This window comes from Macaca fascicularis, chromosome 7 (genome assembly GCF_037993035.2).
Source record: "Macaca fascicularis isolate 582-1 chromosome 7, T2T-MFA8v1.1".
Lineage (NCBI taxonomy): Eukaryota > Metazoa > Chordata > Mammalia > Primates > Cercopithecidae > Macaca > Macaca fascicularis.
Genome location: NC_088381.1, coordinates 18,251,283 through 18,267,771, shown reverse-complemented (window position 1 = coordinate 18,267,771; position 16,489 = coordinate 18,251,283). Strand labels below are relative to the sequence as shown.

At 43.0% G+C, this 16,489-nt stretch overlaps 1 protein-coding gene across 44 annotated transcripts in view; it reads right to left on the bottom strand.

Annotated features, from left to right (window-relative positions):
* MGA (MAX dimerization protein MGA) overlaps nucleotides 1–16,489 on the bottom strand; it is a 168,927-nt gene that overhangs the window by 93,482 nt on the left and 58,956 nt on the right. For 25 of the 44 annotated variants that reach the window (XR_012414812.1, XR_012414811.1, XR_012414814.1 and 22 more), the window contains exon 1: nucleotides 9,714–9,827. The exons of 13 other annotated variants lie outside the window; for them this stretch is intronic. The gene's annotated coding sequence lies outside the window, so the exon portion shown is untranslated. Of the gene's footprint in view, nucleotides 1–9,180; nucleotides 9,828–16,489 lie in introns of those variants that run through there. 6 more of the 44 variants (XR_012414820.1, XM_065547795.2, XM_073995565.1 and 3 more) reach the window with 3 other exon arrangements.

The following is a 16,489-nucleotide window of genomic DNA, read 5'->3' as shown; positions in this document are numbered from 1 at the left end:
TTTCTTGAACAAAAATACAAGAATGATGTCATCCCCAAAATATTCCTAAATTCTTGTAAGACTTTGCTTCTAAGCTTTTCTTTCAATCACAGTAAGAATATTTATTCTGGAATATCTAATCATTTTTTAAAGTTCATTTTAATCTAATTAATTAAGTCGCTCATATCCTAATCCTCTAACAATTCACTATAAATACTATAATCTCACACAAAGAAACAAAAGTATATATTCATTATTTAAAAAAATAAAAGTATACAAAATTAAAAAGTTAAATTTGAAGGCTATGCATTTTTAAAGCATCCTAACACTTTATGAATTAATTTGCCAGAAGATTCCTTTATATAGCAAGTTCCCCTGTGATGAGTAAATTAAATAAGTAAATTTCCATTTTCATTCCAAAGAGCTAATTGTACAGAATTAGTTCTTCACATGGTTCAGAAGACATGGTTCCATAAGTAAGTAAAAAGCTATCTTAACTTCTTATTACACACATTTAAAGAAGCCATGACAAATCACTGGAACTCAATGGACCTTACACTGAAAAAAATTCCAGATGAACCTAATATTTAATTTTTTTATTCCTAAATCCTGAGAAAAGTTTTTTTATGAGACACAAAACCTAAAACCAGTAAAGCAGGAAAAAAAAAAACAAGTTGATAAATTTAATATTATATAAGGCCAGGTGCAGTGGCTCACACCTGCAATCCCAGCACTTTGAGAGGCCAAGGCCGGTGGATCATTTCAGGCCAGGAATTCGAGACCAGCCTGGCCAACACGGCAAAACCCCATCTCTATTAAAAACTAAAAAATTAGCCGGGTGTGGTGGTGCATGCCTGTAGTCCCAGCTACTCAGGAGGCTGAGGCACGAGAATCACTTGAACCCAGGAGGCAGAAGGTGCACTGAGCCAAGATCACGCCACTGCACTCCAGCGTGGATGACAGGGAAAGACTGTCTCAAAGAAATAAAAATAAAATAAAATGTAATATTCTGTAAATTTTTTAATCTGGCAAAATCATTTAAGCAAAATCAAAAAGCAAACAACTAACTAGGAAAAGGTATGTGCAACTTATAAAGAACTCATTTCCCTAATATAAAAAGGAGACTAGACGTGGTGACTGCCACCTATAATCCCAGCACTTTGGGAGGCCAAGGCAGGAGGATCGCTTGAAGTCAGGAGTCCCAGACCAGCCTGTCCAACATAGTGAAAGCCTGTCTCTATTAAAAAATAATAGTGGCCGGGAGCAGTGGCTCACGCCTGTAATCCAAGCACTCTGGGAGACCAAGGAGGTCAGATCACTTGAGGTCAGGAGTTCAAGACAAGCCTGGCCAACATGGTGAAACCCCATCTCTACTAAACATAAAAAAATTAGCTGGACATGGTGGTGTGCGCCTATAATCCCAGCTACTTAGGAGGCTAAGGCAAGAGAATCGCTTGAACCCAGGAGGTGGAGTCACAGTGAGCCAAGACGGCACCACTGCACTTCAGCCTGGGTGACAGAGCAAGACTCTGACTCAAAAAAATAAAATAAAAATACATTAACAGTAATAATAATTTTATAGGCTTCCTACAAATCAACAAGACCAAATACCTAACAGAAAAATAAGTAAAGGATAATAAACGCAAATGGCTATGAATATGTATATAGTGAAGAGGAAAGGAAATTAAAATCATCTTGAGATTGTTTTTTTTTGAGATGGAGTCTTGCTCTGTCGCCCAGGCTGGAGTGCAGTGGCCGGATCTCAGCTCACTGCAAGCTCCGCCTCCCGGGTTCACGCCATTCTCCTGCCTCAGCCTCCCGAGTAGCTGGGACTACAGGCGCCAGCCACCTCGCCTGGCTACTTTTTTTGTAATTTTTTTAGTAGAGACGGGGTTTCACCGTGTTAGCCAGGATGGTCTTGATTTCCCGACCTCGTGATCCGCCCGTCTCGGCCTCCCAAAGTGCTGGGATTACAGGCTTGAGCCACCGCGCCCGGCCTTGAGATTGTTTTTTTACTTATCAGACTGGCAAAAATCAAAGCCTGGTAGTGTTGGAAAGGGTATAGGTCAACCAGCATTCTCCCCTAACTAGTTACTGGGAGTATAAAATAACAGAATCTCTATGAGAAAGGGCAACTTGAAAATATCGAAAGTACAAATCCATATATCATCCTACAACAAAGAAGTTTTTCCAGGACTTTAAGTTTTTTTAATTCACTGATAAAACCCACTATATGACTTTTAAATACACACACCTACGATAAATGATATCTATACAAGATTATCCCCATTTATAACAGCAAAAGACTAGACAGGAAGAGAGAAGTCCTTAAAGTGGTAAAACAAATGATGGCACATCCACAGAGTAGAATGATAACAGTCATAAAAGAGAATGTATAAGCTTAATGAATGCATGCAAAAAATATCTACAAGATATATCAAGCGCAAAATGTTCAGAAGAGTTGTAAATTATGCCACACGTCTTTTAAAAGTTTTTTTGTTTGTCTGTTTGTTTTTGAGATGGAGTCTCGCTCTATTGCCCAGGCTGGAGTACAGTGGCTCAATCTCAGCTCACTACAAGCTCCGCCTCTCGGGTTCACGCCATTCTCCTGCCTCAGCCTCCCCAGCAGCTGGGACTACAGGCACCCGCCACCACGCCCGGCTAATTTTTTTGTATTTTTAGTAGAGACGGGTTTTCACCATGTTAGCCAGGATGGTCTCAATCTCCTGACCTCATGATCCACCCGCCTTGGCCTCCCAAAGTGCTGGGATTACAGGCGTGAGCCACCGCGCCCGGCCTAAAAGTTTTTTATTGTACTTCTTAAACTTCAGACAGGGAGTACACGTGCAGGTTTGTTTATATAAGTGTACTGCATAATATAAGGTTTGGGCTTCTAATGATCCCATCATCCAAGCAGTGAACATAGTACCTGATAGGTAGTTTTTCAACCCTTGTAAAAGTTTTTTTCCTTAATAAAGTCAAAGAAATAGACAGTATTTCGGTCTTTAAAATAAATAAACCAAAGAATGAAAAAGAACAGGTACATATTTGCTTTACACAGACTATCTCTGGAAAGACAGAAAACAGTAGTATTGGTCATATCCAAGGAAAACTTGATGACTTGGAAAAGATACCCTTTTACACTTTCTAAATTTTGTGCCTTGTGAACACACAATCTTTAAAAACTAAAAAACAGGCCAGGTGGGCAGGTGCAGTGGCTCACGCCTGTCATTCCAGCACTTTAGGAGGCCGAGGTGGGAGAAACGTTTGAGGTCAAGAGTCCAAGACCTGCCTGGTCAAAATAGCCAGAGTCGGTCTCTACCAAAAAAAAAAAAAAGAAAAAAAATTAGCGGGTATGGTGGCTAGGAGGCTGAGACAGGAGGACACCTTCAGCAGCCCTGAAAGTTCAGGTTGCAGTGAGCCATAACTATACCACTACACTCCAGCCTAGGAGACAGAGTGAGACCCCATCTCTTAAAAAAAAAAACAAAGTTAAAATTAAATTATTAAATAATTATTAAATTATTAAAGGTTATAAAAAAAAAAGGTCATATATATTGTAGGATTCCATTTATATGAGATGTCCAACACAGGCAAATCTAGAGAAACACAAAGTAGATTAGTGGTTTCTAATCTACTTTGGTAACTGGGACTAACGAAGGGGTAACTGGGACTAACTACTAAAGGGTGTGGGATTTCTTTTTGGTGTATACTTTAAAACGATGAATTATGTTATGTGAACTGTATCTCAATAAAAAGTTATAATAAAGAAATCTGATGCCGGCCGTGGTGGCTCATGCCTACAATCCCACAACTTTGGGAGGCTAAGGCAGGAGGATCACTTGAGCCCAGGAGTTTGAGACCAACCTGGAAAACATAGTGAGACTCCATCTCTACAATGGTGTGTACCTGTAGTCCCAGCTACTTGAGTGGCTGAGGTGAGAGGATCACTTGAGCCAGGGGGTGGGGAGGCTGAGGCTGCAATGAGCTGTGATGGGGCCACTGCACTTCAGTCTAGATAACAGAGTGAGACCCTGTATCCAAAAAAAAAAAAAAGAAATCTGACTGCTAAAATCAACTGAACTGATATACTAAATAAAAGCTACAGCTTCTAGTTTTTATACAAAAAGGAAGATGACACTTCCCCACCCCTGAGTAAGTGGGTCAGTAATCTTAATCAAATTCAGCCATTATTAGTCTTCATTATAATTAAAAAGTATTTTACCTTTCATCAGGGCTAATGATGAGCAGTAAAAGCATCTAATCTGAATTTTACCTCTTCTTACAAGATTGGTCATACATCTCCAACGCTTAAAATATCTGTTAGACTATAGATAATAGATATTTTTAAAATCAAGACTTCAAAAGGTTTACTATTGTTTCCTATTATGACTAGAGATAAAAATAGAAATTCACTTCCTAACACTTTAGTGTACTAATATCAGGGAAGGTGAGGAACAACAACAAAAAATCTCTCCTCTGATGAGAAGTTTATTTTTAAAAGACAGATAAAATTTACAGTGATTCTTTTCAAAAGTTGCCTCAAGCTTTTACCTATGAAGTTCATTGGTTTTTTAAACCTAACACACTTAAGCAATACCTATCAGAGATTGACAAAACAAAACTAAACAGACTCAGAAGTCACAAATAAGGTAAAATATTAAAGCTTAAAGAACTGGCAAAAAAAAAAAAAAAAAAAAAAACCCTTTACAATAATGTATAATTCAATGCAAACTCCTAGCTTGTATTTATTAACTCATAAACTTCAAAGTTTTGTTACAAATCACCAACTATTTTTGTGAGTCAAGTATGCAAAACATCCTTTGTGTGTATGTGCTCCATGTGAGCACAACATCCTTAGGTGTATTTAACATGACTAAGGCAGCAAAGAAGTATATGAAAAAAAATTTTGTTATCCCAAACCTATAAATTACATGAAAAGGTGCCGAATTTCTTAAACATTACCTTTCTTTTTTGTTGTTGTTGTTGTTTTTTTGTTTTTTTTTTGAGACGAAGTCTCACTCTGTTACCCAGGCTGGAGTGCAGTGGTACGATCTCGGCTCACGGCAAGCTCCACCTCCTGGGTTCACACCATTCTCCTGCCTCAGCCTCCTGAGTAGCTGGGACTACAGGCGCCCGCCACCACGCCAGGCTAATATTTTGTACTTTTAGTAGAGATGGGGAAATTTTGATTTTCAGATCATTACCGGTAAAATCAAGACAGAGAAGTTTTAACCAATTCTTTAAAAATTACTATCTTTTATTTTTATTTATTTATTTATTTTTGAGACGGAGTCTCGCTCTGTCGCCCAGGCTGGAGTGCAGTGGCCGGATCTCAGCTCACTGCAAGCTCTGCCTCCCAGGTTTACGCCATTCTCCTGCCTCAGCCTCCCGAGTAGCTGGGACTACAGGCGCCCGCCACCTCGCCCAGCTAGTTTTTTGTACTTTTTAGTAGAGACGGGGTTTCACCATGTTAGCCAGGATGGTCTCGATCTCCTGACATCATGATCCGCCCATCTAGGCCTCCCAAAGTGCTGGGATTACAGGCTTGAGCCACCGCGCCCAGCCAAAAATTACTGTCTTCTAAAGATTAATCTATTAAGATGCAACTGACAAAAACCCAGTTTAGTGAATATTAGACTGCACTTGAAGTAAATTTTACACTAACTTTATATACACACATTTTGAGTTTTTCTTTCTGCCTAAGCAAAAAATTAGTGCAGAGAAGTCACATTAACCTATTTCAACTTTGTGCACGGGCATCTAATAAAAAAATGTAAAAATGGGCCGGGCGCAGTGGCTCAAGCCTGTAATCCCAGCACTTTGGGAGGCCGAGACGGGCGGATCACGAGGTCAGGAGATGGAAACCATCCTGGCTAACACGGTGAAACCCCGTCTCTACTACAAAATACAAAAAAACTAGCCGGGCGAGGTGGCGGGCGCCTGTAATCCCAGCTACTCGGGAGACTGAGGCAGGAGAATGGCGTGAACCCGAGAGGCAGAGCTTGCAGTGAGCTGAGATCCGGCCACTGCACTCCAGCCTGGGCGACAGAGCAAGACTCCGTCTCAAAAAAAAAAAAAAAAAAAAAAAAAAGGTAAAAATGTGCCTGAAGACAAGAAAAAAAACGTTCTGACTTACGATTTGTATAAGACTGGTTTTTAACTCCACTAATCAAATTAATCCGTTAGTTGATGAAAATGCATTGAATTAAAGACTTAAACCATCTCTATCTTGAGCCATAACAGCTACTGGTTTAAGAACATGGAATGAAATTCTTATTCTACATCAAATCTAAGCACAGATTCCACTTCACTATAAGCATATGCCTAGGTTTGGAGCTACCATATGAATTTTCTTTTCTTTTCTAAGATAAATATTGCAAAACATTTTAATTTTCTAATCAAAAGGCAGTCAATTAAGAATATTCAGCTGTTTCAGATACCAAGACCACTCGAAAGTCTAAGACAATCTTAAGCCAACTGCAAAACTTAAATGTACTTTAGAAAAGGGTAGGCTAGGCCGGGCGCAGTGGCTCACGCTTGTAATCCCAGCACTTTGAGGGGCTGAGGCCGGTGGATCACTTGATGTCAGGAGTTCAAGACCAGCTTGGCCAACATGACAAAATGCTCTCTCTACAAAAAATACAAAACTTAGCCAGGCGTCATGTTGTGCACCTGTAGTCCCAGCCACTTGGGAGGATGAGGCACAAGAATCACTTGAACCCGGGAGGCAGATGTTGCAATGAGCCGAAATAGCGCCACTGCACTCTAGCCTTCGAGATAGAGACTCGGTCTCAAAATAATAATAATAATAATAATAATAATAAAGAAAAGAAAGGGGTAGACTACTCATGAAGAAATAAATCTTCTAGCAACATCCTAAAAATACTCTTGTAAACTAAAAGCTTTAATGAAAACCACAATTTTGGTACATATATATACACCTTAACATTCAAAAACGTTCAATTCGGCTTTTCAACAACAAATTTTTTTTATCTAGATAAAACAGCTATAATAAAAAGCTAACAAAATACGTTGTGGAGGGGAAAATTCACACCAGAAGATATATACACACACAAAACCTATCATAGAAAACATTTTTTAGCTAAGTAATCTGACAAGTTCCATAAATTGTTACAATTTCAGACTCCCTATTTTAATGTCTTTTCACCAGTGACCTCTTTGGGAAATGTTTATCTACTAAAGCAATGACCCTCATACAACTCACAAAATACACTAGTTTTACTAGTTTCCTAATTCAATGATTTATGTACTGTGCTCAACCCCAAAAATTAGTCACACAAAATCAAAATTCCAAGTCAATACCATGATTTAAAAACACAAATATTCAAATTCTCAACGTTTTCCAAATTGCTACAAACATCTACAACCCTTTCATACAATAAATACAGTAGTATGGCAGGCACCAAGATGTTAGTATATTCCTTAACATAATCCTTCACCACAAGAATATGATTAAGTTAAATTATATTTGTGAAACTCAAATTTCAAGAGAACAGGTTCACTCACATTTCATTTACTAATAAACACTGGGTAAAGAAATTTTAAGTTTTTTAAAAACAGAATGCGGATATAAATATAAGAAAATGACAGCAAATGGTGACAAAGACAGTAAAATAGCCAACTATTAATACTTTCTTAATCGCTGTTAACCATCATTTGCTTATTTTTACTAATTTAATAAATGACACTTGCTATTTATTAAGAACTACTCACTTCGGAACAGACAATATCCTGAGCATTTTATCGTCACAACCTTATAGGGCAAATGTCAAAATATTATCTGAAACACTTTTAGGTTTTAAGGCACAGAATTGCACCTGCCTCAGACAGTACTGCCCCCTTCTCTTCCCAGATACCATCTGTTACTGCTGGCCCCAGGAGTATTTTCTATTGCTAAGAATGGACCCTTAACTACAACTCAGGGCCAACGAGCTGACAGGTCCCTAGCAGTTGGATAAGCAGAATTTGAAGAACTTTTAAGGCAGAAACGGGCTGTAGTCAAACTTGAAGTATGCCAAGGTACCCAGGGCACTGAATTTCCTCAAGTCCTTAGCCTGTGTTTCTGTTAAGTGGACTCAAGCCACTTAACCCATACAAACGCTAGAAACAACCGTAGGCGGCAAGAAACACTAGCGCTGTTCCGATACGCAAGAAAGTAAAAGGCTCTCATTGCCTTCCCCAAGAGGAGCAGACGCCGTCGACTATTAATGACCCACAAACCGCCGCTTTTCAACTGCAAAGGACAGCTGGCCAAGAACCACGTGAAAAAATGCCGCAAGGAAAGCTCTTCCGGGGAAGAGGAGTCCCGACAGATCACGTGCCGCCGTCCGGAACCCGAGGATCTCTCTGCGGGACCCAGCCGCATTTTGTTACCTTGGAGACTACAGAAGCAGCCACCAGACCCTCCGCGGCCAACCCCCTTCCCAGCAGCCGTCACGCCGCCCCCAGGCACTTTCCCTGCAGCCTAGCCGCGGCATCGTGCCCAAAAAGAACGAACAGAGCAAGCAGTTAACCGGGGACTCAGCCGCATAAGCCTGGCAAGCTCTACAACAACACGCGCGCGGGTGGGCTCGAGACTTCTCATGATCCACGTGTTTGCTCCGGCGAGGCGAACCTTGGGAAAGTTATCTTTCCTCTAAAAGAGTGCACTTTGGTTTCTCATGTTGGTCTGCCATCAGTAACCCCTCCTTTCAGACCTCATTTACCCGGTCCTGCTCCACCCCGGCCAGAGGAAGAAGGCATTCCCAGGGTTCGAAAGGCAAAGCAAAAATCTATACAGCAAGACGCTACCACTTTGCACTCTCGACCCAGTCTGAAACGATACCTAGTTTCTCCATATTCTTCTGACACACAGATTCCTCAACTTTGGCTACTGGAGCTTTTGGGGGGGGGGCGGGAGGGTGCTGTTAATATCCCAGATACCTTGCACTGAGGGCAGAGACCTACTTGACCATTTAACAGAAACAGGAAACCCCATCAACAGAACTAGGTAAAGGCTGCCCCACAGAGGAAAAAAGAAAATAACACCTGCTCTTCCCACCTGTTTTCCCCTCCCTCATTTCTGCACTCACACACCACCGGTCCTTTGTTTACCAAGTCCCCACTCCTACAGCTCACTTCCTCGCCCTTCTTTATTAAACTTGCCGTCCTGCCTCAAACAATCTGGCCGGAAATTACTTGTTAGAAAAGACGTTTGCACAGGTGTCAAAACGCTGCGCCCAGTTCCTCAGAAAAGCGACGCCAACACCGTTTCCCTTGGAGTTCTAGAACCACGAGACCTGGAAGCTAAACTGCAAAGCGCGTAAGCATGGCTCTCGACCTAGAGCCCAGCGCCAGGCTGTAAGTCGTCACGCGGACCGTACCACGAGGAGCGGCACCCCACGCACGCGAGGGCAGGGCCGAGCCATGGGCGCTTCTCACCCCTCCCGCCTCGTGGCCGCTGTCTCTGGCGTCGATGCTCCTAGTTAGGTAGCTGAGCGACGCGGAAGTGAGGCCGGGGACGCGCGCGAGGTGACATGCGCAGCCTCGCTCAGAGACCACAGGCGCGCGCCAAAGGCGGCCCCGCGCAAGGCCCGGCCTGGCGAGGGCGTGCGAAGCTCTCTCAGCAGAACGTTTCTCACGCCGTTCAAATACACAAGAGCTTCAAACTCTCGAAAAACTCCAATCGGGCCAGTACTAAGCGATGCCCTCCACCCAGGCCCGAGAGTTACCGTGCGGGGCGTGGCCGGCCTCACCCGGAGTCCTTCATATCCCGCTGGGGGCGGGTTATTCTGTTCGGTTCGCACACCGTGTGTCCGCTCCAGCTGAAGAGCCTGCGCGCGCGCACCGGACGTCCACGTCACCGCGCACGCGCTCCTACCCGCTCGGAGCCCGCCGCGCAGGCGCAAAAGGAAACGCGAGCAGCACCTCCCCGGCCCCTCCCCCAACACCAGGAGTCCAAACGGCCCCAGAGCAGCAGCAAGACCCTTGGGACCCGCCCCCAGAGTGGAAGCCGCTGCTTTTCCGGGTCCCAGCAACCCAGAAAAGCCTACTGAAGCTTCTAGAATCAAGAAAGGCGAGGCAGGAGGGAGGCACCTAGATTCCTCAGGCTTGCACACGAAGCCTTCGTGGAAACTGTGAAACCAATGCCCGGCGGGCCTTTCTCAACTGTGCCTTTCACCCTTTCCCTAGGGCTCCTAGCCGGCCCCGCCCCGGCCGCGCCCAGCCCCACCCACACGGGGCTCCACAGACCCCCAGCCTCCACAAGCCCGTCAAATGAATCCGAGGTCTTCCTCCCCGGAGTACCGGGGCTTGGACAGCGCCAAAGCATTGGGAAACCTTGAAGCAAAGACCTTGAGAGACGGATGGTCGAATTTACAACATCCACAACCGAAGACGACTAGGAAAATGGGGAGGAGACCGAAAGACTCTGAGCAGTTGGAAAGCGAAGAGTTGCCACTAAATTGCCTGATACAAAGATGAAAGATATCTTTTTTTTTTTTTTTTTTTTTTTGAGACGGAGTCTCGCTCTGTCGCCCAGGCTGGAGTGCAGTGGCTGGATCTCAGCTCACTGCAAGCTCCGCCTCCCGGGTTCCCGCCATTCTCCTGCCTCAGCCTCCCGAGTAGCTGGGACCACAGGCGCCGCCACCTCGCCCGGCTAATTTTTTGTGTTTTTAGTAGAGACGGGGTTTCGCCGTGTTAGCCAGGATGGTCTCGATCTCCTGACCTTGTGATCCGCCCGTCTCAGCCTCCCAAAGTGCTGGGATTACAGGCTTGAGCCACCGCGCCCGGCCTGAAAGATATCTTGATAAAACAGGGAAACGAGAAACTTGCAGGAGTGTGTTATTTGAGCTTTAGTGCCTTGATCCTGTGCATTCAATTTTTGTTTCTTCAAGACATTTAAGCTACGAGGTGCAAAGAAAGTATTACTGAGTATCTATTATGTGTCAGGCAGTTGCTGAAGTAAATCAGTGGACAGTATTTCTCCCAATCTTCAAAAATTAGTTATCTTTCTCCTCCTGTGCTCCTTACCAGCTGTTCTTTCTTCTGTGCTCCTGACACACCAGTAAAAAGGAAGCATAGTTTCTTAAGAGGCAAAAAAGAAGTAGGGAGTAGGAGAGCAGATTTTGTGGTCAATGATCCAAAACTGCTTTCTTTCATAAGAATTAGCAAGCACTGAGAACCCACTACGTGACATGCTAGGTGACTTAATACAAAACACTATGAAGGAGAATGAGGAGACTATGAGGAAGGAGTCAACAGGAGGAGGCTTATCCAACACTACCGATCTGACCTACTTTTTACTTAGGAAGGATCCTATTTCTCTACACTTTGCTCTTCCTGAGGAGATACACAACAACATGGACAGAAACTGCTGGAATAGTCTGAACTAGAAAACGTGTAGACTACTTTAGAGACTTCTGAAGGCATTCTGAAACCCTAAATCAGGCACCGTCAGCAGAAGCATTCAAGATCCTAGGCAAAGTTGAAAAGTAACGGTTTAACACCTTCCTCCTCTTCCCTGACCCCAAGAACCTCTTTCCTACAAGCTGCCCTGTCAGAATCTCCCACCTTACAAAGAATGTCTTCCTCTCAAGGATCTGAAGTTTCCTCAAAAAAATTTCCATTTTCTGGGGAAGAAGTAAATTTATGTTGATTTAGCATTAAAACATATGATCCTAAGGTGTGAATGACTGGTTAACAACCATGCATCCCCAAAGAGACAGGTTAAACCAAATGATCTATCTAACTAGGGGATCTGTGAGGACAACTCGGGAAGAAGGGGAATGGAGATTCTCTTTTGGTACTCTTTCCCTACACCAGGCAAACATACTACTAAATACTAGATACTTAAAACAAAAAACAACAAAAAAATTTAAAACCCTGAATTTTGAAGATTCAATACTAAATATCTCGGTGGGAGAGGAAAACTATCCATAGTTTTCCAAAGTGGAGTCTGCCTAACCTAGGAAGGTCAGGAGATGTCAAGAATCTGAGGGTCCTATGAGAACTTTTAAGTGTTGTTTTTATATGATATTCTAAAAATCATCATACCACCACATGCATTTCAGAGATCCAGTTTGGATTTACCATCATGCAGGTACCAAGTAACCACCTGTTTTTCTTTTTTATTTTTTGTTTGCTTCAAGTAACCATTTAAATGGTTACATTCAACTTTTAATGCAGTATTCTCCTACTGAAATTCTTGGTTGTATACTTTGGATAATGTAAGAAATTTCCTCCTTTAAAAGGCATCCATATATAACCCAAGGTTTAAGAATGTCAAGCTAACTGCTAAAGTGATGCTCCTAAGTTCCACCTTTTTCAGTTATCATCACTCAACTTACTGGTCCAACCTAACACAAAAGTCTTTGCCTTGATTTTCCTAGGCTGCACGTTCAAGGAGATTTTTCTGAATATTAAGGGGAAGCAAACGAAAAACTAAAGAGAATGCATGTAATTAAACAATCTGGCCTAGAATGTACACAGTTTTGATCCTAGATTGTTCTATAAACCCATAGGAACTATCCCATTTACATGCACACTTTTCCTATTCAGCAAATATCTGAGTGCCTACTATAGGCTAAGGATAGGGGAAAAGCTGGCACCTCATGCACTTTTCAGATGTCTACAGTGGAACGTCAAAGATTGGCACAACTTAAGTAACAGAATCCACCAAGACAAACTTCCTAATCCAATCTATTCAGATCCAGTCCTTTCAGTTCTGATTTCTAAAACATCCTCTCTCGGCCGGGCGCGGTGGCTCAAGCCTGTAATCCCAGCACTTTGGGAGGCCGAGACGGGCGGATCACGAGGTCAGGAGATCGAGACCATCCTGGCTAACATGGTGAAACCCCGTCTCTACTAAAAAATACAAAAAACTAGCCGGGCGCGGTGGCGGGCGCCTGTAGTCCCAACTACTCGGGAGGCTGAGGCAGGAAAATGGCGTGAACCCGGGAGGCGGAGCTTGCAGTGAGCTGAGATCCGGCCACTGCACTCCAGCCTGGGCGGCAGAGCGAGACTCCGTCTCAAAATAAATAAATAAATAAATAAATAAATAAATAAATAAATAAATAAATAAAACATCCTCTCTCAACTGACAAAAAGACCTCACTCTTCAGATGAAACCACTACCATGAACAAACTCCTGGACTATGGCCTTGTTTAAATATCAATATAATAAAGAACATTCATAAAATAAGGGCTACATACAGAACGAGTTGCAAAAGATGCTTGTTTTGTTTTTACAAAAAGTCCTTCGGCCAGGTGCGGTGGCTCACGCCTGTACTTTGGGAGTACTTTGGGAGGCCAAGGCAGGCAGATTGCCTAAGGTCAGGAGTTGGAGACCAGTCTGGTCAACATGGTGAAACTCTGTCTCTACTAAAAATACAAAAAAATTAGCCAGGCATGGTGGCATGCGCCCATAATCCCAGCCACACAGGAGGCTAAGGCAGGGGAATTGCTTGAACCAGGGAGGTGGAGGTTGCAGTGAGCCGAGATCACGCCACTGCACTCCAGCCTGAACAACAGAGCAAGACTCCATCTCCAAAAAAAAAAAAAAAAAAAAGCCCTTCACTAGCCAACCTGAAAACTTAGGTCTTAGGCAGAGGGTAAAAAGAGAATCATAGACAACTCTATCCTCCTATCCTCGCCCACCATTTAGTACTACAACTGAAATCAAATCATGCTGAGGGGCAAAGTATGATTGCCTCCAATATCTGTAATGAAGGAATTAAGGAATTAAAAATTAAGGATTTAAGGAATTAAAAATGGCAAGATTTCTGCCTTTAAGGAGCTAATAATCTACCCAAAGAAGAACTTTTAAGACTTTCTGGGCTGGGCGCAGTGGCTCATGCCTGTAATCCCAGCACTTTGGGAGGCAGAGGCAGGTGGATCACATGAACCCAGGAGTTCAAAACCAGCCTGGACAACATAGTAAGAACCCATCTCTGCAAAATATTAAAAAATTAGCCAAGTGTGGTGGTGCCTGCAGTCCCAGCTACTCAGGAGGCTGAAGTGAGAGAACTGCTTGACCCCAGGAGGTCGAGGCTACAGTGAGCTGTGATTGTGCCACTGCACTCCAGTCTGGGCAACGAAGTGAGACCTACCCCCCAACCCCATCTCTTAAAGAAAAGAGTTTCTTAATCAGCATAGTAATATGATTAAAACCATGTTTTAGAAAATGCTAAGAGAAGGGAGGATGAAAAGAAGGACAGAAATGTTGTAGAATATAATCAACATTCATTAAGAAACACCCAGTGGCTCATGCCTATAATCCCAGAACTTTGGGAGGCTGAGGCAGGATGGACTGTTTGAGCTCAGGATTTCGAGAGCAGCCTGGGCAACATGGCAAGTCCCTGTCTCTACCAAAAATACAAAAAAAAAAAAAATTAAAAATTTTAAAAAATAGCTGTGCCTGGTGGTGTACACCTATGGTCCCAGCTACTCAGGAGGGTGAGGTGGGAGGACTGCTTAAACCCAGGGGGTAGAAGTTGCGATGAGTCAAGATTACGCCACTGTACTCCAGCCTGGGTGACAGAGTGACAGAGAGAAAGAGTGACAGAGTGAGAGAGAGGAAAGAGGGGAGAGGGAGAAAAACACCATTCCTTCTTGCTGCCCCACATCTCAAGCTCACATAACCACGTTCCTTACCCTTGCCTAAGAAGACGGCCCCAGATAACGCTATTCACCCTTCGTACTTAAGTTTAAATGTATTTTCTTCAAGACACTTGCCCTAACTCCCATGATCAGGTAAGGTCTCCCAGTTACATGCTCTCATAGTACCCTGTTATTTCTTTATAGCATTTACCACAACTGTGTTATTTTTAAAACCATGTATTAATGTGTCTTCCCCATTAGACCATTAGCTCCACTCTATTCTAGTGCTTATCACAATGCCTGGAATAGGGTGGACACATATTTGTTGAATAAATAAATAGAAAACCATAGATCCTCATTTTTTAGGCAAGTCTAAATATCAAATATTCAGTGTCCAACAATATGGGGTGTCCAACAATATGGGGCTTGGAAAACAGGGTCATAATACATACTGAAGTTATATTAAGCAGTTACATCCCTGGCTTTGGCCAACATTTCCCAAAGGGGTAGAGTTGTGATTTTAAAAAACTAGCACCCAGTGACTGTAAACTAGTTCAACCATTGTGGAAGACAGTGTGGCGATTCCTCAAGGATCTAGAACTAGAAATACCATTTGATCCAGCAATCCCATTACTGGGTATATACCCAAAGGATTATAAATCATGCTGCTATAAAGACGCATGCACACGTATGTTTATTGCAGCACTATTCACAATAGCAAAGACTTGGAACCAACCTAAATGCCCATCAATGATAGACTGGATTAAGAAAGTGTGGCACATATACACAATGGAATACTGTGCAGCCATAAAAAAGGATGAGTTCACATCCTTTGTAGGGACATAGATGAAACTGGAAATCATCATTCTCAGCAAACTATAACAAGGACAGAAACAAAACACCCCATGTTCTCACTCACAGGTGGGAATTGAACAATGAGAACGCTTGGACACAGGGTGGGGAACATCACACACTGGGGCCTGTTGTGGGATGGCAGGCGGAGAGGGATAGCATTAGGAGATACGCCTAATGTAAATCACCAGTTAATGGGTGCAGCACACCAACATGGCACATGTATACATATGTAACAAACCTGCACATTGTGCACATGTACCCTAGAACTAAAATATTAAAAAAAAGAAAAGGCCGGGCGCGGTGGCTCAAGCCTGTAATCCCAGCACTTTGGGAGGCCGAGACAGGCGGATCACGAGGTCAGGAGTTCGAGACCATCCTGGCTAACACGGTGAAACCCCGTCTCTACTAAAAAATACAAAAAACTAGCCGGGCGAGGTGGTGGGCGCCTGTAGTCCCGGCTACTCGGGAGGCTGAGGCAGGAGAATGGCGTAAAAACCCGGGAGGCAGAGCTTGCAGTGAGCTGAGATCCGGCCACTGCACTCCACCCTGGGCGACATAGCGAGACTCCGTCTCAAAAAAAAAAAAAAACTAGCACCCAGTGACTCTTATCCCAAATCATTTCTCTTTAGAGGAATGGATAAATGTTGACAGGGCAGATACTTGAGGAGATACAAATATTTTTCTAGGAAAGTCTTACTGACTGCCCATTGACTGGATACAGTCTGCCCTCTATCTGTGGGTTCCAAATCCACAGATTAAACCAATCGTGGATCAAAAATATGTGGAAAAAATTTAAAAATGACAATACAATAATAAAAATAAAATAGTATAACTATTTACAAAGCATTTAAATTATACTAGGTATTATAAGTAATCTAAAGATTATTTAAAGTATACGGGAGAGGCCAGACACGGTGGCTCACGCCTGTAATCCCAACTCTTCCAGAGGCCGAGGTGGGCAGATCACTTAAGGTCAGGAGTTCGAGATCAGCCTTGCCAACATAGCAAGTTTCCACTAAAAATACAAAAATTAGCCAGGCATGTAATCCCAGCT